Source organism: Carassius auratus, chromosome 1 (assembly GCF_003368295.1).
Source record: "Carassius auratus strain Wakin chromosome 1, ASM336829v1, whole genome shotgun sequence".
NCBI lineage: Eukaryota > Metazoa > Chordata > Actinopteri > Cypriniformes > Cyprinidae > Carassius > Carassius auratus.
This window is the reverse complement of record NC_039243.1, coordinates 10,042,194-10,069,636: the sequence shown is the minus strand read 5'-3', so window position 1 is coordinate 10,069,636 and position 27,443 is coordinate 10,042,194. Positions and strand designations below refer to the sequence as shown.

The 27,443-nt window shown below is 38.5% G+C and overlaps 1 protein-coding gene and 1 long non-coding RNA gene across 2 annotated transcripts in view; one reads left to right on the top strand and one right to left on the bottom strand.

Annotated features, from left to right (window-relative positions):
* ctnna2 (catenin (cadherin-associated protein), alpha 2) overlaps positions 1-27,443 on the top strand; it is a 392,860-nt gene that overhangs the window by 209,721 nt on the left and 155,696 nt on the right. The gene's annotated exons all lie outside the window — the stretch shown is intronic.
* LOC113110196 (uncharacterized) lies at positions 3,536-7,724 on the bottom strand. Its single transcript, XR_003293099.1, has 2 exons — positions 5,727-7,724; positions 3,536-4,031 (listed from the first exon to the last, which is right to left on the bottom strand). It is a non-coding gene; the product is annotated as an uncharacterized LOC113110196 (long non-coding RNA).

The window sequence follows — 27,443 nt, the reverse complement described above, 5'->3', positions numbered from 1 at the left end:
ATAGGCAGGCATGGACAGGCCTCGTTAGACCAACAGAAATAGCCACGATAGGCAGACAAAGACAGGCCTCAATATACCAACAGAAACAGCCATGATAGGCAGACACAGACATGATAGGCAGACACAGACAGGCCTTGATAGAGCAACAGAAATAGCCACGATAGGCAGACACAGACAGGCCTCGATAGACCAACAGAAATAGCCACGATAGGCAGACACGGACAGGCCTCGATAGACCAACAGAAATAGCCACGATAGGCAGACACGGACAGGCCTCGATAGACCAACAGAAATAGCCACGATAGGCAGACACGGACAGGCCTCGATAGACCAACAGAAATAGCCACGATAGGCAGACACGGACAGGCCTCGATAGACCAACAGAAATAGCCACGATAGGCAGACACGGACAGGCCTCGATAGGCCGAACATAAATAGCCACGATAGGCCAGACGCAGACAGCCACGATAGGCAAACGCGGACAGGCCCCAATAGACCGTACATAAATAGCCACGATAGGCCTCACGCAGACAGCCACGATAGGCAGACACAGACAGGCCTCAATAGACCAACAGAAATAGCCACGATAGGCCAGACGCAGACAGCCACGATAGGCAGACGCAGACAGGCCTCGATAGACCATACAGAATAGCCATGATAGGCAGAACACAGACAGCCTCGATAGACCGTACAGAAAAATAGCCATGATAGCCAGACACAGACAGGCCTCGATAGACCATACATAAATAGCCACGATAGGCCAGACACAGACAGCCACAATAGGCAGACGCAGACAGGCCTTGATAGACCGTACAGAAATAGCCATGATGGCCAGACACAGATAGGCCTTGATAGACCATACAGAAAAATAGCCATGATAGCCAGACACGGACAGGCCTCGATAGACCAACGGAAATAGCCACAATAGGCCAGACGCAGACAGCCACGATAGGCAGACACGGACAGGCCTCGATAGACCGTACAGAAATAGCCATGATAGCCAACACAGACAGGCCTCGATAGACCGTACATAAATAGCCACAATAGGCCAGACGCAGACAGCCACGATAGGCAGACGCAAGACAGGCCTCGATAGACCATGATTAGCCACGATAGGCAGACGCAGACAGCCACGATAGGCAGACGCAAGACAGGCCTCGATAGACCATGATTAGCCACGATAGGCAGACGCAGACAGACCTTGATAGGCCGTACATAAATAGCCACGATAGGCCAGACGCAGACAGCCACAATGGCAGACGCAGACAGGCCTCAATAGACCATACAGAAAAATAGCCATGATGGCCGGACACGGACAGGCCTTGATAGGCCGTACAGAAATAGCCACGATAGGCCAGACACAGACAGCCACGATAGGCAGACACGGACAGGCCTCGATAGGCCGTACAGAAATAGCCATTATAGCCAGACACAGATAGGCCTCGATAGACCGTACAGAAATAGCCACGATAGGCAGACACAGACAGCCACAATAGGCAGACATGGGACAGGCCTTGATAGACCATACAGAAAAATAGCCATGATAGCCGGACACGGACAGGTCTCGATAGACCGTACAGAAATAGCCACGATAGGCCAGACACAGATAGCCACAATAGGCAGACATGGGACAGGCCTTGATAGACCGTACAGAAAAATAGCCATGATAGCCGGACACGGACAGGTCTCGATAGACCGTACAGAAATAGCCACGATAGGCCAGACACAGACAGGCCTTGAAAGACCATACAGATATAGTAACACCACCACCAGTAATTGCATGAATTTACCTGATTAGTTACAGGAGAGCTTGCTGAGCTTCAATTATGGTTTTGAATCAGGTCTGATGTATGATTCAAATGCTTCGGAAGACCATCTGCACATGATCTTAACAGCTGATGTAGAGATCCCTCATTCAGCTGCTGAAGTAGCTGCCCCAATTCTGAATGAATGGCCAGTAGATAGACTGCAGCTTTGAGAACAGTGGTTAAGTGAGTTCTAAACAGCCTTGGAAAGGGGGCTCCGTTAGGAAAAATAGAGCTGGTGCGTTTTAGAAATTCTAGGTCGGATTTTTAAGAAATTTCACCATGCAGAGAAGGGACAGGATTATTGATTTTAGAATTGTTAAGGTGACACCAGAACCTTGCACATCGGTTTTTGAGTGCTTGAGGAGAGTGTGAAGAATTTTTGGTCCGAATCATAGATCTGAAGGAAATGCCGCGAGCAGGATCAAATTGATTGGTTTGAAGTGAATTCCCCTGGAAGCATAACCTGTAGAAAGCAGATAAACACTGCCTCCAGAAGAATATTGAGGTACTTTGAAGGAAGGCCGTAGCAGATGGAAGTAATTCATTTTGCAATATGGGCAGGGTAATAGGCAGACATTTGTCTTTAATTTGTTGGAAGATTTAGCTAACCCCTCAAGTAGTAATAGAACTGAATAACCAAAAGGCTTGAAAATTTGATTATAAAATTTAGATGCTGGCAAGGAGTCTGCGAATAGAGAAATTAAGATTGCGATTTTTTTTTTTTTTTTTTTTTTTTTTTTTTTTTTTTGGACAAGAAAGGAGCAACGGTCGAAATTAGAATAGGAACGCAAAAATTGGAAGGAAAAACATTAGAAGCGGACCATGCAAACGTGTAGGCTTGATTGTAGAGGGAGCGACGCCTTAGAAATGTGATTTCCAGCTGACGTAGCACTTCGTTTAGTATTATGTCTGCTAACGGAGGGCAGACTGAAGAATCCGGGTTGGCTGAGGGCACAGCTGTCTGAAAGTTTAAAAGTGTAAAGTGAAAGCCGCAACAGCCGAATAAGAGTGATGAACCAACACCAGTAGATGCGCGAATATAAACAAGCCTTGATTGTAGCTTATCCCCTTAACTGTCACTCCCCAATTTTTTTTTTTTTTTTTTTTTTTTCTCTCTTATAATATTAAGTTGAGGTATCAGAGGTTAAGTTTAAAATACGCATAAATCGAATTGACTTACTAGCACACATTGCTAATCTTGGTGTAAACAATTAAACATTGTTTGTCTTAGCAATCTTATCAAATTCTGAATATTTCCACCCTGTAACGAATAATTTTCTGATGCCGTCAGTTTGACAGCATGAGCAGAACCTACTTAACGCGCCCCTCCGGCCGTTAGTTAGTTATGGGTGATGGGCGGTCACACTGCACTTTTCTCTCCATTGACTTCCATTCATACGCATGCGAAAGCGTCGGACCGGAAACGCAAGCTTATGCGAAAATTTTGCATTTCGCTGCGTTCCAAAGTTCAAGTTTGGTGAACTCTGACCAGGGAATTTGAAAACGTGAGAATGTGGACCAGTAGAAGAGCGATACATTGCTGCATGACCTCTCTGTACAAAAATTCAAAAAGGAAGCGCTATATAACTTTAGCTGTTGCGCAGCGTCCCATTTTATAATACATTAAAAGATTTATAAAAGAAAAGAAGCTGCATGGTTTGTAGTGTCGACGGGAACAGGTGATACATTGGAATGACAACGTTTTATAACTTTTTTTTTTTTTTTCCTCGCTTTCTTCTCCCCCTTCTCCCCTTAGGGTGTATATATTTATAGAGAGATACAGAGTAACGTTACAATATAAAACGCTTTCGACGCCGTTGCAAAAGACACAGTGCTAGAACATAATAATCCATCTTGTGAAAATTGAGGGGAGACTGTTTTATCTTGCTCCCGCCCATATTCGCAGTGGCGTTCGAAATAATTTCGCATGTTTAAAGTCTAGTGTGACCGCGCCTTGAGACGGAGACCAGGAGTGCAAACAAACCATGCCTGCTAATTAATATTCGGTTTAAACTGGAGATATGTCACTACTCTGAAATAAGGTCAGCAGCAACTCGTGTCACGTGGAGTAATATATGCCTGCTGACTGAGCATTGAGCCGAATCTTACCTACGACTCAAAAGAAGGGTCCATACGCATCAGCTTGGTAGATCCAGTGTTCATAATTCGCTAGCTCAAGAGTAAGCCATGTAAAGATGAGGTGAGAGCAGCGGTTCCCTGCATCTGCAACCATAGAATCCCATTAGAGTATGAACTTTTCAGGAATAACGCAAATGAAAGACTGAATAAACAAATATTAAAGCATAGGATTAAAACAGCGAATCTCAAGTGTGCTAGACAGCGCTTTTTTTTTTTTTTTTAAGAAATGCGAAAAATCTTTATCAGTATGAAGATTGTAGCGTTTATGATGAGCCTTAAAGTGCCTCATTACGAAGAAGTTATTCAGAAAATTGCATGCACTATGATCAACATCTTAATTATGCTGTGCAAGTCTGCTAGATAAACAAGCACGAAACGCCCAGTGCTTTATTTGAACGTGTAAGTATAAATCCTTGCAGAGAATAAATTAATGCCCAGGCGCCGCAAGTGCATAGAACGAAATGATACTTATAATGCTGTAGACTTGTGAAGTGATGGAGGCAAAGTCCGGAGAGACTTCATTCGAGCAGGTTCACGTGAGCGTACAGATGAATATTTGTTGATTGAGACCAGAGTCTTTTCAGGTGTTGAGACCCAAGCAGCACTGACGCGACATCTCGGAAAGCACCAGCGTTGCCAAGACCGTATATTTTTTTTTTTTTTTTTTTTTTTTTTTTGTGGGATGCCTTTTCAGTCCTGGGTTTGAGGTGACCCCAATAGTGTTATATATAGCCCATAGAATGTGAATTCTACCGATAAATCCCTTTTGAACGCGATTGGGCTATTATTATTATTATTATTATTATTATTATATATATATTTTTTTTTTAAATAGTAGTAACTGGCGGTTTTGAGAACCTGGCAACCCTGGCCTGGAAGCACACGGAACTCCGCCAATGTTCACATCCTCTGCCGAGAAAAGCTTGTAAATCATCCAACACAAACGACTGCAGATGATCGCCGCCACACGGAGCTAAGCCAACGATCCCGTGTGCATCTTAGAGGAACGTCAAACTCTAGATAGTTTGCGGGGCACGAACTTAATTACAGCAAGTAGATGAATAAACACAACAGCTTGAGCAAGTACAATCGCGTCGGAATCTGCGGTTGTTGTCGCGTTGGCATCTGCGAACTCAAACATGTGTAAGTACGATCTTTTATACAGGAGTATAAAGACGTGATTGGATAATGATGAAGGTAATTAGTGACGAAGTGATTGAGTCTTCCTGGCAGAACTTAGGCTAAAGCTTCCATTTATAGGAGCATAGTCAATAAAGAAACTTCATTTGAATGCTCATTATATTAGCATTAACCACTCTTATGCTAACAATTAATTACCTTAATAAAAGCAATCATTTCAATCTGAGACTCAAATTTGATAATATTTGATTCATAACAGAACAGACTCACACTCTATTTGTGGCGGCATATATATGCAAATTCATTCTCTGCCAGTAGGAGGAGCTTGAGAGAGGTTTCCTTGGTAACGGCTGTAATTAGATAAGTGCTGAACCTGCACTCACAAACGCTGCTTACAAAAGCATTACAAGCAAGATGAAATGAATATGACATCCATAATTTTCTGAACACTGTTGTTTTTTTCCAGAAATACAGTGATATAAAAACACCCGCGCCGGGTTTCGACTTTGACTCGTGCATTGCTAATGTTATTTCAACAAAGTCAAAGACTTTTGGAAAATCTATTTGTTGTGGTCAGTTCTGTTATTATGGCAGACCGTCACAAATAAATCAATGTATGGGAAATACAATGAGACTTACCTGCTTGAACTCTTTCATTTGATCTTGGTTTCTGTCTTTCATAGTGTTTTGTTAGTTTGATGTTTCCTCATTTTGATATCGACACATCTCACTGCTTTTATGAAGAGAGCACATCTGCGCACTTTTCGGCTAGTCCATCAAGAACCGGGTTGACCGGGTAATTGGAAACGTAACATTTTCCTTTTTTAGTACCAAGTTGGTACCGAAGTACTGGGAGTTGTTTCAATGAAGTCCTTTCCCTATGACTGTTCTTCTGTTGCTTTTATGTATCCTAGTTATAAACTCAAAAAGTTAATGTTTAATAACACACACACACACACACACACACTGTCATTTCTGTGTCCTTCCTGTTATGCCTCTGGGGGTGTGTGGGTGAAGTCAGCCCCCAGTGATGCACATTAAAGATGAAATATGCCATACGCAATTAATTATTAACCACGCAAACATGTTTTATCTTTTTATCTTTTATTTTTTATCTTTTTCAACTCTTTCAGAGATAAGATTCAGCTTGAATTTTGCCACTGAAATGGAGAGAGCCTTGTCCTCCTGTGCAACTCCTCTGTCTCTCTCTTTCTGCTCTTGTCCTACTCTAGAGCAACATACTAACTGATATGCGATCTCATAAGTGACCGATTTGGAACACTAAGTAAGCAGCAAAATGGGCATCATAAAAACTCTGTATACGTGAAGTGCAACGGATATTTCCCTCAAATTATTTTCTTTCTCTGCCCATGAATCTCCGCAGACTGCATGTGCATTTCACAGGCTCTTTTATTTGACATGTTTGCCATTCTATTTTTCTCAGAATAGAATATAGAGTATACTGTAGATCAACTGAAGTAGTAAGTAGTTTTGCTAAACTTTACCTACCTAGAAATCGTATTAACAGTATTGTGTACTGGCTGTTAATCTTAGGTGGACATCAATTAATGGATGGATGAATGAGCTTCACAGCTGATTCGTTTGAGTTTAAAACTGCAAATCTTAATTTAATTAGTCTTCAGTGTCACATGATCCTTCAGAAATCATTTGAATATGCTGATTTGGTGCCAATTTGTACAAAGAGCTGGTATCTTAGAGGGCAACATAGACTTTGAACAACATGTGGTAAAATGTTGATTTTGTAGGCAGCTCACACAAAGCTTTTTTTATTAAAGGTTTCCTTCCCTTATGTAGTCACAGTCATTCTTTGAGGGGGAGACCTTAAGTTTGTGAATGTGTCTGTGTGTGTGTGTGTTACATGCGTGAGGTCTTTAATTTTAGTGTAGTTAACAAGGGTAAAATCTCAGTGCTTGACTATGCATGAGACGCCAGTGCTCGCTAAAGGTCAGTGCACAATTTATGCAAAAACCTTTCCCGTTCCTGTTCTTAACAAAACCCTCCTGTTCATTCTTTAAAATCATTTTTTCTTCTTTGAGTCTTAACTCACCCAAAACATCTGCAGATAGTTAAACTGTGAGCCTTTAATTAGCCTTAACTTCAGTGTTTTAAACATTCCTAATGAGTCTGTGTTACTGGCTTAACTGATGAAGAAAGATCAATGGGATGAAGGGTGTGAGTGAGCAAAATTAACACCGCACTCTCCAGGTGAACCGAGATGTCTGTCATCTTAATGAGAACAGCGCAGAATACAATGCATTGTTTTTCTCAGTTTGCCCAGATTAAGATTTGTCAGGTTGCTTTTAGTTCACAGGCGTTTAATTTTGAAGCCCGTATTTGAAAGACTAATTATATGTTTGCATTGATAATTATCTTTGGAATATGAACACAATGACTAAGACAGAGACAGTGATCTCCTTTGTGTTATTTTCTCAGGTAAAGCAAAAGGGGTTGGAATGCAAAAAAAAAAAAAAAAAAGAGGATGATTGAGTGAAACGGAGCAATAAAGCACCGCTGTAGGTGTCAAACTCTGTTTTTCTATTCATGTATGCCATTATTTATTTACCATTGAGTTGTGGTGTGCATTTTCTGCTCATTCACCCACCTACCACTAGGGGTGTGAACTGGCACTGGTTTTACGATTCAATTAGATTACGATATCATGTCAACAATTCGATTCAATTCGATATCATGATGCATCACAGTGCATCACGTTTTTTTTTTTTTTTTTTTTTTATATAAACGCTATGTTTTAAATAATTATGTTAATATATAATTAATTATTTTTAATAATTTAAAGTAAATATAGCTTTAAAACATAGAAGAAAATGTAAAGTAATAAGGGGTGTCGGGGAAATTTCAAGTGATAAACAAGAAGCACTTTCAGTATTTGAGAGTTCTTTAAGTATCAAAAGTTTACAGATAATCATAGTTATGGGTTTTTCTTTTTTCGCAGCATTATTGCCATTTGATTATTACTGATGAGATCATAGACACTTGCAGCTTTAATAGACCGCATTCACACTAATGCACATATCTATTTTTTTTTTAAATATCAGATGTTTTGTCCTGTTCTGAAAACATAACTGATTGTGTTTACATCAATTTTGTATCATAAAAGTAGATGCAAGTGCATTTAACCGCAGCCAGGAGCTTCAGGACAAACAAAGTCAAGGCGCACATGAGAAAGTCTGTCAGTTTCATGCATCTAATACGTACTGCATTCCAAACGGCAGAAATGAAAGCATTTCTAAACTAAAAGACTATAAAAGTGAATGGAAGCTCTGTCAAGCAATGCACACGTGTCTCACAGCACATATTCTGTACAATGAAGCCCACAGCGTTTGTCTCTAATGCAAAAATGTGGCATATACAGGAAAAAGCCAAGCTCTGATTTAAAAATAGAATGTGCACTTTTAATACTTTCGTGACATGCATGTATGCGAATGACGTCATGCTATAATCGATTACATTCAACGATTAATTTCAACAACCCTACCTACCACCTCCTATTTTTGACACTTTCTCCTCCATTCAGTTTGACATCATTTGTTTTAACTAACCAGAGACATGGAGACAAGTGTGCATCAAAGTCTATATATCTCTCTATCTCTCTATCTGTCTCTCTATCTTTCTAATCTTTCTATCTATCTATCTATCTATCTATATATATATATATATATATATATATATATATATATATATATATATATATATATATATATATATATATATATATATATATGGAAAAACTACATTTCCCATAATGCTGTACAAAAAAAAAAAGTCAAGCTTTGCAGGAAACACCCGATCCTATGAAGCACTGCAAATAACGTAATTGAGTCTCACTTTGTTTTAAAATATTTAAATATTACTGTGCAATAAACATAGATACATTGTTTCTCTCAATATAATCAACTTTAAAGTAATTGTTTTATAGTTCACCGTAATTTTTTATTAGATTATTTTATTTGCCAAAGCTTCGTGGGTTTGTAGTTATTTCCCTCACTAAAGCTGTTAAGTACACACAATCTTGTACTTATGTCCGTTTGTATGATTTGATATGAAGTTAAAAATAAAAAATAAAAAAATAAAATAAAACTCTTTGATTGACATAGTTTCACTACCCATCTCCTTCCCACAAGTAACAATGATTTGCCCAGCTTGTCATGAATATGCACGGAAAAAGTTGAATAATTGAATAGATGCCTTAAAATAAAAGGAAATGTTTTATCAGCTGTCAGAATTATTTGAAGTAAGCAAACATTCTCGATTAATGCAGGTATGGCAAAAGTGAATTTTTGCCCATGCGTTTACGAATAACTTGAGAGGTAGGAAACCAAGCGAAAGATAAGCATTATGGAGTGATTTTAGCTTGCACCTCATGACTAGGATCCGGTGAGTGAGAAGAGGACCTTTGCGCTGGCTTCTCTCCAGCCTGCCTGATGGCCTTGTCTATAAGGAGAGAGAGAGAGAGAGAGAGAGAGAGAGAGAGAGAGAGAGAGAGAGAGAGAGAGAGAAAGATGGCTTTACAATCACCTCACCATCCTCGGACTGCCCTGGCATCTCTAATCAGCTTCTTTTGCTCGCCGCATCCTGTTGCCCAGGCAACAACCTGCTCGTGTCCCACTCAGGAGCGAGGCAGAACATTGAGAAATCAGAAACAGCAATGGTCAAAGAACACTGCTGCTCAAACAATCCAAAATCCGACAGACGACACTGAAATTCTTAATAACGGAATAATTTACGGTGGAAATAACAGTCTTGATAGGGAGAGGGCATTCAGATCGCTCACTAATGGCGGGTATTTTTGCATGCAATTGAATTACCTGCAAATTTCGTGTGAAGGAGGAGTGTCCCACTGATGCATGCTTCTGTAGTTTTGAGCATGCAGGAAAGGGTTATTAGGCAATTCCGCAGCCTTCCTCCTGAATTCTCGCACACACATACTTTGCTTCTAATCTGATGACTGTTTCTCACAGGGGGAATCACCAGCTGTCTGCGGCCCTCCATCGCCTCCTTACTCCCTCACAGCGAATCCCCTCCCCATCCGTTGAGTGCAGAAAGGTGTCTCGGAGGAGAGAGGGAAAGAGAAAGAATATTGATTGGTTCTTCAGTTAGGCTAGACTAAATGGAGAAGTGTGGATGGCCGTGACACTAGAGGCTAGCCGCAGAGGCTCAATTTTCTGAACCTTGTTCTTCTGGTGTGTAAAAGGTCGGGAGAGGTTAGTGAGTGTTAGCGCTGCACTCACCGTCTCACCAAATCTTTTATTACTCTACTTATTCCCCCTTCTTTATCTGTTTCTTTCTTTCTCCATCCTGCCACTGGACAGCAGTGTGTGTTTTCTTTCAATCTGTCACAGAGGGACAGTCTTCTCCTCAGCCTGTGTGTAGCCAGATATCAAACTGCCAGAAGACAGTCTGGTCAGCTTAGTTCGGTTCACTTAGACCATAATGGTAGCTACACCAACCGAACAGCATGCATTAACAGCCATCCAGAATAACTGTGTATTCTGACTCAATTTAATTTAAACAAACACACTGCCAGTCAAAAATATTAATGTTTGCTTTATGTTTTTGAAAGACCTTATCCTATGCTCACCAAAGCTGCATTTATTTGATCAAAAAAAAGTACAGGAAAAACAATAATATTGTGAAATATTATTAGAATCGTAATAACTCTTTTCGATTTTAATATATTTTAGAATATAATTTATTTGTGATGGCAAAGCTGAATTTTCAGCAGCCATTACTTCAGTCTTCATTGTCACATGATCCTTCAGAAATCAGGCTTAGATGCTGATTTGATGCAAAATTGTTATTGGTGCTTAAAAACTAAATTAATGTTGTTATTTGTTTGTTTATCTATCTTTGCATATATTTATTAGTTTGTTTTTAAGTGCAATAGTTTAACATATTTGACCACTAATTCACTTATATATTCACACACACATACAGTACCTGGTGTCTGTCTGTGAAATATCCACCTACAGCGCATGTGGGATTGTCAGTGGGAGTAAACAGCTCTTGCGCACACGAATGAAAATGGTATGGGATATAAAACGCATAGGCTCTTTGTGTCACATCTTTTACACTCTCAAGATCATTATTTGTAATATATATGTACAGAAAGCACAGAGATCAAAATTTTTGCCAAGATGGATGAACAGCTGATCATACCTGTACAATTATGTATTTTTTATTTTTTTATTTTTTTACCATTACATTATTTATTAATATCATTAATATTATCATCATTATTTCTCATCTCCATAAATATGTCTAGTTAATGAGTTAAAGAGTTAATGCAAGGACTGGAAATCCATTTACCCTTAGCCGTTAATATACTTTACCCTTATTAGTATCACGGGTACTTAATTTTGTAATTAGTCCTTTTTTTTTTTTTTTTGTAACATAGAAAACAATTACTGCACTACGACTTGCAACATTTCCCATCCGATGGAATCCCTTTCTCACCTAATCACTTTGTTCTTGGTGTTTTTTGCTGCCATACATCTTACTAAACCTCCAGGATAAGGTGCTAACTCGACACTGACTTTCAAATAACTCATCACGGATAATCTAGCCACCCACCATGCTTCAGTGAGCTCATTCTATCGTCAACCTATGCTTAAGTGTGATACCCTAAAACAATAACCTTGTTATCATTGACGTGTTAGTCTATGTGTGTTGTTGGTTGTATGAAGGTGAAGGTGTGTTCCATGCACACACACACACACACACACACACACGCACACACACTCGCCCAGTCAGAAATGGGAGCATCAGGCTTGCAGTTGGGCCTCTGGGTGAGGAGCCTGTAGACTAATTAAAAGATATGAGATCTAGCATATGGGCAGAGTTCTTCCTCTCCACCTGACACTTCTCACCTCCGTCCCTATGCTGGGATTTTCATTAGCTCTTCATTACGGCCTATTCAGCTGTGTATCGCACTGTAATTCAAGTCACGTTGTTCATGTAATTTATATACTATATAGCAGAATTTGATTTCTGTCAGTTGTTTTCCAGATATGGATGTCACTGTGTTGAACTGACAAGAAAATGCTTCTGCTTATTATCACTATTAGTAGTACTAGTAAAAAGTATTCATTTTGAATGGTAATAGAGATTAACACTAATTCCAAGCAACACGTATAAAGCATTACATATGTTTATATATAACATTTATACAACACTTTAACTGCTCTAAGAAATTCAATTGCTTTGTATCCTAAAATAGCAAGCCAAGTGGCTTCTTTTATATTTTAAATGATAAATCATTAGATAGAAAATATAATCAGTAGAGATATAAATAGTAGATACAAATACTAATGTGTCAGAATACTTTTAGTGCCATTTCCTTTGTTATGTCCTCTTACTTCCTCTTACTTCCGAATGACGACAGAGCCCAAGGTCTGTGTCTAATCCTTGAGAGTTATAGATGTAGACACACATGTGTGTGCGTTTGGTTTGTAGTCACGCTGTGGATTATTGATACTGTTGTCTAGATGCAGAATGGCTCCTCACTCTTTGTGTTCCAGCCTGTTAAATACTGCCAGGGGCCACATGCCACTCAGTAAATATATTTAAATGATATAATGTGAAATAAACAAGATTGATGGGGTCACTGAGTACCTGGGCAACATATTATTTTCTTGTTTAAATATGGAGAGCAGGGAGATGTTCGAAACATAGGTTGATTATGATTAGGATACATCTTCCGAAATGGTTTCAGAAAATAAAGATGAAATCGTACATAAATTCTCATAAATATACATTAATTTATAACATAACTGTTGCTGTTATATTAAATTCTAAACAACAAATACAGTAGGTGTGTTAAAGATGTATGGTAATGTGTCTGCTTGCTTGTTGGATAGCTTTTACTGTATGAGTAATGTGACCTCTGTTTTCTTGTAAATACATTTAAAGTTGACCACAGTCATTTGCACAGTTATGTAGAGTAATTTACAACATTTTGCAGATAATAAGCGGTCATGCGTTTTGCATCAGTAGCTTTGTAACCTCCTCTAGGTCATGCTGAACTTGCTCTGCTCTGTGAAATGGTATTTATTGCGGCTCAGATCCATCCAATCTATTGATTACTTTGACATTTTCAGAGCAGAATACATTCTTGGTAGCTTTGTGTCATTTGTGCTGTTTCTGTTTGCTTGTGGGTTTGGGTGTGTGTGAGTAAAATTCCATGGCAGCTGAATTCATCAGGAAAGCCAACACTTTGCCGTCACCAGAGGTGCGCACCACGGCATTTCCTGGAACGCAAACAGATAGAAATGCATCTTAATAGCAGAGCTTTCCCAGAGATCCCATGGCCGTACATTTCAAGCTGTCAGAGAGCATGTCCCCTTACAAATTCAAATGTGTGCACAGCAACTTGCCAGGGAGCACCGCCCCACCCCCCCCCCCCACCCCCGCCCCACACAAACACACACCGCCCCTCGCTTCTCTCCTCTGATCTTTCCATCACTCGTCCTCTCCCTCTCCTTCCTGCCCTGAGACAGCCATTAACAAAAAGGCAGTGTTTAAATGGCTTTGCCAGCGTGCCTGACATGGCTGTCAGTGTCCCTGAGATTACCCCTGTCCCCTGTCCATCCCATTGAGAAATGATGGAAGGTGCCATGACAAAGTAAAGGGAGGGCAAAAATGGACAGAAAGCTGGGAAAAATGATTGACTGATTCATTACAAGCAAGAGGAAATGGTGAATAACTGTTGCCAAGGTGCCCATTATGAGGTCCTTAATGCATCTACGCCCGATATGAGGTCATCAGACTACATTTTAAAGTCAACACAAAATCAAAATTTAACCTTTTCATGAGGAGAGACATGTATTTTCATGGTCCTATTTTGTACTATTCATTTGTGTGTGCGTGTTATGGGTGTTTTTCATTTGTTTATCATTCATGCAACAATACGCACCTTGAATGAATGAATAAAATACACCTCTCTTTAGACAGTTGAACATAAAAGATGCTTTGACGAATTATTTACTGGTACTGCATGTTGGTGAGTAATTAATGACAGAATAATTTTTTTTGCATCCCCTTAAAATTGACTTGTTATACAATAATTAGATGTACATTTTTATTGGTGTTGTCCCATGGTTCTTTGCACAGAGGGACAGCATTTGTGGATCTCTGTAATTTGCTCTTTGTTGTCATTGCCATTACATGATGTGCGTCCCAGATTCTAAGCCACCTTGCTAGCACCACCTGCAAACCTCACTGCATAAAAAGAGGGAAGAACACAAATGATAGTTGTATAAGGCTATAATTATACTCTATGTGCATATTATATATTATGCAGTTTTGTGACGGTTTTGCTAATCCGTTTTACTTACTTAAAACCATTAAAGAAATGTGCTGTATACAGCTACTCAACGAGCCAAAATCTGGCATGGCAACCACAATATCAGCTAGACAGCAAGCTCCTTTGCACAGTATGTACTCCATACACCACACGGAACCATCTTAAATTCATTATGATGTGACAGAGACTTGAATGGAGGGGAGAAGGAGCTGCTCCAAAGCTTGTAATATTTAGGACATAGATCAGAAGCCCTTGCAAATATTAGGATGCTTGCATTGATGTAAAATCTTTAATTGAGCTGGAAGCACTCCAAACTGCCTGCGTCTGCTGCATTAAACATTAGCCATTGAAATATGGCCTGCATTATATGCCTAAGTGGCTGCAACCTCACTGGTTCAAAGCTCAGCACCCTCTGGCATTGTGCACAAATGTATCCATACTAAGCGTTATCTAATGAAATCAATTTAGCCCAGAGACCTTTCCTTTCGGAATAGAATTGTTAGTTGCTTTATCTGTCTGGCCACCACAACATACAGCATTTTTAGTGTCTGAGTGAGGAGAACAATAGTAACTGGGATTACTAAACCTTTCTTCTTGTTATTGAATGTGTTGTATATTTTAAAAAGGACATTCAATATAGTAATTTATATTTAAATTAATAAATCACTGATTTAACCTTCAAATCGTTTCAGTAGATTTAGTGCACTTTTGTAGTCTGCTTTCTTTTATCGGCAAATATTTAAAACCAGCCCCCAAACCAAATCCATTGGAAATGACAATCCAATAGCAGAGAATTTTGATCAGTCCAAAATTGTGTCTCCAATGTCATTGGTCATTCATGACCAGTTACCATTAATGAAGGCATACCCATAGCCATTAAGAGAGACAGAATAAAACTAGCTGTAGTTTAGAATAAAATGCCAGTATCTATCCCTCCAAATCCATCATAGTCCACTGCTCAGGAACAGAGATAAACCTCCACCTGAGGTCATGTTCATTCTAGGCTAATCAATGAGACCGTATTACTGTAAAATGACTTCAATTCATTTTCAATAGAGACATATAGTGGTACTGTTAAGTGTTTAACTGACTGTAACAGCAATTCAGGGATAATAAAAGAGGGCAATTTAAGTATGTTACACACCTTTTTTCTCTTTCTTTTCTCAAAGTTAACTGATAAAAAAAGAGGTTACCATGGTCACTTGCTGACTTTGGGAAGGGAAGTGGCAAGTATATTACCCTTCAGAATTCTGAGCCCACATTTCAGATGTTTCACTGCCTAGTTTATTTTCAGGATCTAAAGTAATTTTCACATTCTAACAGGGTTGCCCCACTGCACCGTTTTTTTATTTATTTAATTTATTAATTTATTATATTTAATATGTTAAATGGTCCCCACCCCAACACTATACACTCATGCTAATTCTGTTAACATTTACCTTTGTTCCCTCTGTGAAAATGATGTCTACTGGTTTCCAACCTGATCAACTTCAAGCCCTGTATCATGTTCAGTATAATTACATTTGATTGTTGCTCCTTTCCTGACTGCAATAATACTTCAGCTTCAATGTCTCTGATGTATCAAGATCCAATGGTAATAGCCTTTAATTTTTAAATATACCAAATAGCAGCTCTTTCTCTTCATCCATCATCTCTGATAACCAATCAAAATGAGCAGTCAGACGATCCATATCTGTCTCCCTGGCTTTCATTGACACCATTTGCCCTAATCTGGGAACACCAAACTCAATAGTGTTGATTTATTGTTCTTTGGTCTAAGCTTTATAAAAGTGTTGTTTTGTTGCCCAAAATTGACATGATGTTAAATATATTGTTTTTTATTTAATATTTTTAATTATTATTTTTATTTACTTTGTTTTTTGTTTTGTTTTTGTTTTTTCATGAAAACTAGAAAATACCCACAGCATTTCTTTTGAAAATGTGCTTCTTCAAACACAAGAAAACTCAAAGCGGGCGGCCTGTTTTTGCTTCTTGTTTCTCAGCGGAACCCCAGCGAAGCATCCTGGTCAAAAAGACACCACTGAGCTCTTCACAGTTCTCCTCCATTAGTGTTTTCATAGATTTTTTTTTTTTTTTTTCATTGCTCAGCTTCTTTGAAGACACAATCCGAGTTCTACCCCTGCTGAGGTGACATAAAACATGCTCGATCCATCTCAAACCCTCCTCAGCCTAGCTTTACTTTTTGTTGCAGCATTTCTTTTCAATTTCAAAATTGATTCTTTTCTTTAGTTTTTTAGGAATCTCTTCTTTTTCTCTCACACACACACTCACAGCACAGCATAGAAATCCTATTCATCCAGTAAGCTCACAAACTGTATAAAAAAAAAAAAAAAAAAAAAAAAAGGAAAATAAAATAATGGAAATAAAGAGGGCTGGGAATGAGAAATGGACATGAACAATGTTTCAATGTGAAACCCATTGAGTTCTGGAATGTGGGCCTTTGCATACTGTGCCGCCTTGAGGCAGTTGACCTCATCTGTCTTTAACTAATGGATGGAGGAGAACAAAGGAGGTATAGACAGCGCCCTTCCAACTGTACGCGTTGTTTTCATCTCATACATCCTCTGTACAGTGACTTTCCATGAGAAGCCCCTCTAAGCTGTGACTTCAATGGCATCACAGTCCTGCTGACTATTGTGTAGACTGTTCTGGTTTGTATTATTTAAGACATGGTCTTGACAGGGCTGTGTGGATGTTTTATTCCACAACCATCAAAGCAGACAGTGTGCTTTTCCAATGCTTTGTATGAAAAAAATGGATGGGGAAAAAGACAAGAGCTGGAGATTTTGACAGGCCACAAAGCGTAATGTGTCACTGGCAGCCATCACTTTGGGTTAGTGTTACGATGTGTCTGAAAGAGCTTTTTCAGGATGTAGACTGATAGACCATCTGAAGGGGCCTCAGGCAAGTGAGTTAAGGCGAGAAGACCCTCGGTCTCGGAAGAAGACAGTTTTGAGGACAGATTGGATCATCCTGGTTTTCCTACAGGGCCTAGACATTTAAGTGGCGACCCAACACTGTACAATGAAAGTCAATGGGGTCCATTGTTTGTTTCAGAACTCATTGATCTCCATTGTATTAACTGTTTTCAGTTCTTTAAAATAAATTGTTTTTGTGTTCTACAAGTTTGGAATGACACGACAGTGAGGATATTTTTTTTTAAAGTAATGATTAACTGATGACAGAATTTGTATTTATTTTAACATTTAACATAAAGTTTAGTCTTGGGGAATGTGATAAAATCTTCAAAACAAGATGTCAGTACTGAACATAACAGAACAGGGAGAGAAAAAAAAAAAATTGCAAAATATGCAAATAGTGTACATTTCATACTAGTACCACACAAATTATGTGTGTTTTCTCATCCATTTGAGAAGCCTATAAACCTAATATTTTGTTTAAATCTCCATTGCAAGTTTGCACTTATCAGTTTTTCCTTCCCTCCATGAATGAACAGACTGGGGTCTGGTGTCTTTTTGGTTGAGACCCACCAGTTGAAAACCACTGAATAATCCCATATCTCACCATTCATACTCAGATGTGTGCCTGTTTGTTCCCACTCTATTTTCCGAATATTTTACAGGCCCACGAATTCCAAGAAAAGAAAAAAGGTGACAAAGACTAAGTTTTATTTGTTTTACTCTCTAAAGTGCTCCCCTGACTGTGGTCCATTTGCACCCTTGTGGGGAGTTTCTGCTCATGATTTCCCACAAATGTGTTTGGGTGTTTCTTGTCATCTCAAAGAGGTGTTTTAGTGCTATTACGGGGTTTACATAACCTGGAAATGGGGGTCAGGTATTGAATATGCATCCATCACAAACCTCAGTCCATAACTACAACATTGTATATCCCCCATCTGCTGGAGAGATGCCGCTAAACAGGGCTGCATTTCTCTTTCCGTTCTTCTCCTTCATTCAGCAGGTTTAGATTTGAGCCTGGACTAGCCATCCTCCATATTTTATAACATCAATGAAAGGAAGCTGGCTTCACACTCAATCAGCTTGCTGCCTCTAAGCCCTGGAGAGAACATGCTTAGAGAGAGAGAGAGATAAAGAGAGAAAATGGGAAGCAGTGAGAGTGGTAAAAAGAGATATAAAGACCGAGAGAAGAGAGGATAAGCAGATAAGAGGTTGGAAGAGTTTTGCTCTCCTTTGCATAGTCTTGTCCTGTTTTGCAGCTCTGGGTGCTGCTCTGTTTGCATTCCACGACCCATCCTGACCGGGTCATCGGTTGCTTCTGCTGGATAGCTGCTAGTACAAATGTGTGCAGAGAGAAAGTGGGGTGCATTTCACAAGCTGGCCATTTTTCTTTGCCAATAGGTTGATCGTGCGTGCTCGGCACTGCTTTCGTACCAAATGGGATCAAACAAAGAGCAGCACAGTTGCTTGTTCAGAATTTGTAAGCAGAATTAATGCATTTCTTGTTTTCAAACTATTTCTGATAGTTTGTGGATTTATCATAACAAGAGCACTTTGTGATATTAATGGATTTAAAGGTCAAAGCCATGCTTTTAAATGCTATTCGATTTTATTTGTTGTCTTTTTGTGATTCCCAAACATTCAAAGATTAGAGAGAACATAATCATATCAGTAAAATCATAGACTCTGCTCAGTGTTTTCCATTTACAGTGGTAAATAGTCCTTTAGATTATTGTTAGATTGTCCTACTTATGTCTTGTAGCTCTTGTAACAAAACAACAGCATCCATTCCATATTGCTGCAGTGTGTTTTAGAGACTTTATAATCTGCTTTTATTCTTAGTTCAATGGGAGTTTGTGTTATGGTAATGCCAGACATTCAATTTGGGAAAATAAAAGTCCTGTTAATCCTCAAAAGCGTGTAATTTTTTCATGGGTTGTGTCAAACCCACCCCCAGTTCTGGCACAAAACACATTGCCACTCTGTGTTCCCCTTCCCACTTTCTGCTAACACTCCCAAGGTTAGGATCTAGGAAAACACTGAAAACATAATGCATGTTATACACAAACACATGCAGCGTAAAAGCTGCTAAACTAAAACCAAAAACCTATTTTAGTATTGCTACAAGCTATTATAGTACCTCACTGAAACTGGGCAATAATGCTTATTGCTGCTGACAGGGCATTGGTTCCCAGGGGTCGGGACTGTTGAAGAGTTACGTGGCAATAACAGCCCACAACATGTAGTCAGACCACTGCTACCAACAACCCTGCTCTCTCTGAACTCAAAGAGGGGGAAAGTACTGGAATACATTAGGCACATCAGAGCAGTGAGAAATCCTTGCCAATTTACCGTCCTTTGCTTGCGTCCATTGACACCAAAGCTTTATCAACCAGATTTGCCTTGCCTACCACCCAGATTATAAAAGGTCTCTCCGAGTTTAGAACAGATAGTCTTCTCTGGCTCATCTACATTATAGATGGCTTTCCTCCTAGTCTCATGGTAGTGTTAGACTTACAATCAGCAGCAACTGATCTCGATAGAACATGCAGAAAACGCTTTTATCCCCGAATTTGGATTTGCATTGTTTTCTAATTGAAGAGGCCCTGGAATTGTGCCCTGACTTTGTATTTTCCTTTGAAATTGTGATTAAGACAATGAGCGTAGATCAAGTGTCTTTGATTGAAGAGTGCAGGCTAAAAAAATAAATAATAATAATAAAAAAATACTGTATATGTTTTTTATTGTAATCATTTTTTAAAGCAATTGCTTATTCAAATAAAGATCAAAGCAGAACTGATATTGTGACAACAAATTTGAATGTAAATTAATTGAGACAATTCACACACTAGCGTGCTCGCACTGTGCTAGAGGCTCGTGCTTACTCATTTATTAATAAAAAGTGTCTGTGGAAGATTTTTTTTTTTTGGATGGATGTTTTATGCAAATGTATGTTTATTAATAGTGAAACCATATTTAAAATAGAGCATAAAGAATTCAAATGAATTCTGAATTCAAATTCAGAATTCAAAGTTTTTAAAACCTTTTTTCAAAATTCAAAACTATCAATATATCAATTTAAACAATTATTATCTATCTAAATAACTTAACTATATTTCAGTGGCTTAATTATTTAGATTTTTATAATGCATTATCTTCATATTTAACCACCAGTTCATATATAGAACTGTGCGTTTGCTTCGTAAAAATATGGGTGGATTTTAGCATTGGTCTGAACAAAAAAAAAAAACAGGCCTATTGAAAATGCTAATTCATGGAATGGCAGAAATATAGCGGTTTATCCAACTGTAAACTAAACACCACAGCAGATTGACTTTAAAACGTGCAGCGCTCATATTTATAAATGATAAATAAGCCTTATTGCTAAGTTTCCTTCACACATAAGTTTACAGCTGGGAAATAAAACACTTGTTTATTTTAGTTCTGTGTGGTAGTAGCAGTATACATTAAATAAATCAATAAATCCTCTGCTCTGTTGTCTCCTCTGAGGCTGGGACTCTAAATAGTGTTCTCTGCTCGTCTGTGTAGCTAAAGGCAGAACAGTTAGCATGTTTTGCTCAATCTTTTACCATGGCATAAGAGCTGGTACACCGTTAGTCTCAGACTCAGACGTTACGCCCACGGACCGTAAGCTAAACATCTGATGCATATGGGACACAAAAGTGTAAGCACTTCAGGAGTACTGAAGTCGTCATTGCATAGGTATTGAATTATATAGGATTTCCTGGAGACGTGTGTCTTTTTGGAAACAAAAATGCTGTGGAGCCAAACCCCCTCACGAAAGAAGAAAGCCGTCGAGTTTACAACTGTGATGAGCGCTTAACAGGATCAACTAAACGCTGGCATTTCATAACTACGTTTTTTAATTACGTCTGAGAGATTTACACTCTTGCTATTGTGGTGACATTTTCACGCCCCGAAACGTGGCACTGAATTAAATAAACTGTGATTGGCCTCATAGTCCGGCCTTGACCAAAGAAAGCTGCGATAGATTCCAGACCTTAAGCAAAATCAGATGCGCTCATTTTTTTTCAGACGTTTGCAGAAAAAGGCTTAGCAAAACAAAATTACTGGGTTACCCCCTTTGTTGTCAAAGATTGGCGACGGCCCCATATTATTGTTGTTTCACTTTAACAGTTAAACATCACACTCTCTTACTTTATCCGCAGAAACTGTGCATCAGTTGAAAGTTTAAAGATTCTAGCTTCGATATTTGACCACTGTTTTGATAAAACTGTTGCAGTGACAGTAATTTAGTAATTTATGTCAGGAGTGGAAAATAATATGTATGAGTCATTTTAGAATAAAAATGCTTCACCAAGCATTCATATTCAGTAATTTCTGCAGTGGTTTATTTGTCTTCACATAGATTCACTGAACAGTGTCAATAAGGGTTTATAGTCCAAAGTTGCATGTATATGGAGATATTTATTATTTATTCATACATAATCATAATTTCTATTCATATTCTTTTTCACGTTTCCTTGGTTGGTAGATGCACCGGGAACTGATTATAGCGCTTAAAACCTGGAAAAGTTAGATGTTCATGATATGTCACCTTTAAGACGTTTTATGGCCTCAAATATGATACAAATAAATGTAACACCTCTTAAGATTTTTTAAGAATCCGCGGAAACCCTGAAACAGAAAATGCAATCTGCGTTAATCACACATTAATACAATTTGTGATTTTAAAATAAATTTTTGTTAATCTGTTATTAACATAAATTTTGACAGCCCTAGTTTTAATGTCTCCAGTCTCCAACTGACAGTCGTAAGTGTCAATTTTATGAATTTGAGATTTGTACATAATCTGAAAGCTGAATAAATAATATTTCTATTGATTTATGGTTTATTAGGATCTGACAATATTTGACCAAGATACAACTATTTGAAAATCTGGAATCTGAGCTATGACTGGTTTTGTGGTCCAGGGTCACATTTATTAGATACCCCTGATTTGTTTAATTCATTAATTAGCACTTTCGTAAATACACACAGATAGATGTTCTTTTTTAGGTATAATGAAGATCTTTGCAGAGTTTTCTGCTCTGTAAATGACTGCCTGGAGGTTAGGAGAAGTCATTAAATAAGTACAGTAAGGAGAAGGGGATTTAGGGAATGAGCTGTAGGGACAGGAATAGGGCGAAGGTCTTGATTTACTGCCATCCATCAAAGCAGTCCAGCTTCTGGTCTGGCAAGCAGAGGGCACCGGTAAAGCCTGCAGCTTCCCTGAGACAAAGCCTTTCTGGCTGAGGCTTGTCATTATTGCTGCTGCAGGGATATACTGTCTGGAACCATCTGTATTAGCAGGCCGTCTGACTGAGTGCTCAGAAGAAGCAGAATTGTATCCACATGACTCTAGCAGGCATTTCCCAGGCTGTAATTAAGCTCCTAGCTGTGGCCCCACTTGCCAGGCTGGAGTGCAAGGAGACCCAATCCTGCTCATTAGGATGGCACCCAGAGTCAAAGTGTTAATGTTGCTATAATTACAGCCCAGTCTCTATATCCAGAACGCATTGACTTTGGTCTCCGGCTTTATCTTTAGCGCTTCAATAGCTCTACCCATACTAACCTCCTGGCAGATTGACTTACAGATTGAGAAATGCAACCAAAGCAAAGCTAGAGGAGACATTTTGATCAGCACTATGTTGAAAGGATAGGATGCTAGGCGTCATCAATCATGTGCATGTTAGCGTGTGGATAAAGCTGTGTTTCAGTGTCACACAAGTGATTTACCTGCTACACCAGTTGCCAGCAGTGGCTGTGTTTTAGCTAGAAGGCCTGCAATTAGCAAAATGATGGGTTTAGATCCAGTCCAGTGCTTTGAGCTAGTTGGCCTGGGTGTAAATAAATGTTACTCTGTCAGGGCTAGCTAATTTAGACTTGTGTAGAAGTTGCTAATGCATACATCAACCAGACAAGATAACTTACTTTTTTGTTTGTTTGTTTGTTTGTTCGGTACGGAAAGTATGTGTCTATAAACCAGAGATCAAATAAAGATTCCTAAAAAGACTCTAAGCTCTAGATCCTCTCTTGTGGCCACTGGGAGCCTGGCAGACATTATAACACCATAATGGTCTTCAAGCTTGCTGTAGGGCTTCTGTTCTATGCTGGTCCCATGACTGGTCCAGGTCAGCCAACAAACCATGTCGGCATATTGAAGCACAGGGATACATCATGGCAGTGCATGCTCTTCCTTTGTATGCTTCATGTGTTGTTGTTTGGTGTCTGCAAGTGGACCACAGGACAGGCACTGGTCCTCTTCAGCCATTATATGGCTTTTATGTGGTATTAGTCTGTAATGATGTGGTACTGTTAAAGGGGTAGTACACCAAAAGTGCTATTAGGGTTAAAGGTAGTTTACCCACAAATTATGTCATAAATGACTCACCGTCATGTCATTCCAAACATGTAAGACCTCCGTTCATCTTCAGAACACAGTTTGAGACATTTTAGATTTAAAAGCAACCAGTTCTTGACTTGAGAACGAATCAATCTTTCATTCGTTATCTGGCTCGGCTCGGTGTTCATCTTCAGTTCTCTCTTCACAGGAGTTCAGTCAGTGTATTGTTTGAGTAAATGAATTACTCCGGGATATTGGTTTGTTTGAACTCAGAGGGAGTGTCAGCCACGTTAAAAAGGTTAACAGTTTAAGTAATTTGTGGATTAATCTGCATTGGAGACGTGAACCGTTTAAAACGATTCAGTTCGATTTGGTGAACTGGTTCAAGAAGAACCAGTTAAATCGAATGATTCGTTCGTGAACCAGACATGAGAGTAAGTAATTAATGACATAATTTTCATTTTTAGGTGAACTAACCCTTTAACCCTAACCTCAATAATTAATTAATTAATTAATTCATTCATTCATTCATAAATTATATTAATATATTAAGGACACATTAATTAAATACACAGCAAAACTGTTTTAATAATATTTCTAAAAAAAATATTTTTATTGAGCACCAAATCACGAAAACATAATTATTTCCGAAGGGATATGTAATTCTGAATAGTAGAGTAATGACTGTTGAAAAATCAGCTTTTCCATCAAATAAAATCAAAATAACACACACACACACACATTCATTTATTCAAATATAATTAATCTCCTCCATCTACCAATCAAAGACCAGCCATCAGAGAAGCACATTTTTTATTTTAGGCTTTAGAGGATCTGATGCATGCAACAAATTGGGATGTTTTAATCTTCAGGCTTGGCCTACAGTCCTGCACTGAAGCCTGGCCATTCCCCCTTGTTTCTGTGTAATCAAATCAAATTAATAGCTGCTCTGATGCATCCTTTGTACCTTTCTGGACACTAATGCCTAATGACCCATACAATATTAACTGAATCATTTTAGGGTGTTCAAATAATTTTGTCAAACAAGTTTGCAATTTGTGTTATTGTTAACCATGTAGTTGTCTTCTCTTTTTTTTTCTTTCTTCTTTTCTCCCCATGGAGAAAAAAGTGGGAAGTGTATATAATAGTGATAATGAACAATGCATTTCCACTTTCGTTGGACATTTAATTGGACTGATAGTGAAGGAGAGGAGAGGTGGTCAGGCGTGGAATACCCAAACCATCTTTATTCTGTCATCTTATTTTAGGGAGATTAGTGAAAGGCCCTGAGCAGAAAACAATAGTACATGAGTACTGCATTGATCCCTGAGGGGAAATTCATGTGCAAACTAGGAGAGACATCAAACAGAGTGCACACACACACATACACAAAAATCCTATAAAACACTATTCATAGAATGCAACTAAGAACATAGGGGGTCATTCACACCAAATGCATAGCTTGTAGTGTGAATGCATTATGTGGTATAATCATGTTGGAGCATGAATAACAAAAAAAAAAAAAAAAAATGTCCTTGATGAATGGCATTGTTCCTCACTGGGAACCATCTCAGGAACATGTATGTTTGAGCATGTACAGTATGTGGAGACTGTAGAACAACTGTAGAGCGTTAAAGAGCACAATGGTGAAACATGTTGGTAGCTGAATGTGCTTTAAGATCATTGTTCTCCAAGGGCACATTTCTTTCAGTAAAACCAGGGTTATGTAGTTGGCTTTTTAGAAAGAAATACATCGTAGTATTTGCAAGTAGTATTCTATCCAAATAGATCACAGCGTAGAAAAAAATGCTGTTCTTTATAAACTCGTAGAACATCTGTTTTGATTTGCTTAACCCAGTCAAGACATCCAGATATTTTAAGGATAACAGGACCACAACTCAATTAATGATGAAAATGTTTGACATTCCCAGTTTCCAAAAAGCATCTTAAATATATAAAGAACATCATCGAAAGAGGATGATAGGCTGCTACCTGACTACTGAGTGGAAACTGTTTTAGCAACGTTTAGGTAACATGCAAAACTCAATCTTGCATAATTATGCTACGTGCATTTTTGGGAAGCAAAACATTACTTTGAAATACAAAAAGAGAAATTTGGATTTTTGAGAAATGTGTGTTTTGGTCCATGCAGTGTTGTTTTGGACCCCATTGACCTTCATTGTATGAACAAAACCAGTTTTCTTCAGAATATCTTCTTTTGTTTTCTGCAGAAGAAAGAAAATCATGCAGTTTTAGAATGGCATGAGGGTGAGTAAAAGTTTAACAGCTACAATAAATTGGAAAATGGACCCTTTTTGGGTTTAAAGACAGAAATCCACCAACAAATCATTTGTTTTTGCTGATATTTAGCCATGGCCTTTTCCCCTGAAACCCAAAGACAAAGTGCATTAACGATTCAAAGAGTATGTTCATTGCTCACATAAGAAAAGACATGGATAGAGAAAAGGTCTTGTTTGTTTATGGTTGTAAACTACAGGACAAATGAGACCTCAAAACGGGCTTGGAGAATTGCTAGATTAATTTAGTTAAAATGTCTATAAGAGGCCATTTGGAAGTCTTAATCTATATGGTTCAGATTTAGACGCATAAATGTAATACTTTTATTATTATAGTTTCTCCCAGTGGTTGTTCCTCATGTGGTTAATGCGGTTTTGCATTCAGTGGGAAATGAAACAGATGTAAAGCCTTGGAGCATTTTGCATGGCTCAGTAAACTGTGCTTCAAGCAATCAACATGATTGAAAACAGAGAACAAATGCAAGTTTAAAAATTCAACTTCATTGATCCCGCAACAGAGCACATTAAGTGCACAATGGGACCTTTGTAAAAAAAAAAAAAAAATCAAAACAACAACAACAACAAAAATATTCCTCATCAAAAGAGCTTGTTTTTCATTATTGGTCAATAAGGTAGGAGTACACTTTACATGTTTACCCAGGATTGAGCTGCACTTTAAATCAGATCTCTTCATTTACATTTAGGTGTTAAGCAGACACCGATGAGGAGTTCTACAACAACAAAAAAGTGATTTATCTTGTACAGAGATGTAGGTAATGGTGATACATGAAATGATTTATAAGTCGATTTCCCCAAAAAGTGTAAACACTGTGCTGCTTTGATGGTATCCTGACCAACTTGTCACACCAGCATTGTCTCAACCAATGCCACTGGAACTTCAGTTTGTTGCAATTATGCAGTTCATGACCAAACTGCAAACTTTCCAGTGATGTCTGTTAAACAAGCTTGTGCATCTGTTCCGTTGTGAGTAAGAGTTTAATCCACTCTGTGTGTTTTGCTTATCAGCTTGTGTACATCAGCTGTGAAGGTGTGAATATTATATGTTTAACATGATATTAATTACATACATGTACTTCATAGACATCATTAATCTCTAATAACTCTAGTTTGGCCTATCCTGTTCTTTAGTGTTTTTTTTTATTTTATTTTTTTTATATGCTGTGTGGTATCAGAGCATTTTAACAAGTACAGGAGAGCACAATTGGGCCCAATACCAATACCAGTATGGGTATCAGTGCATCCCTACTAACTATGAATCTGGAGGTTGGTTTATTGACATCTGCGCGTTGCTGTGATGATGTTAATAGCATAGGTTGGGGGAGCATTGTGCTGTGGAATTAAAAGGAAACGGCCCATTAAAGTTTATGGACTAACACTTGCTCCTCTTAG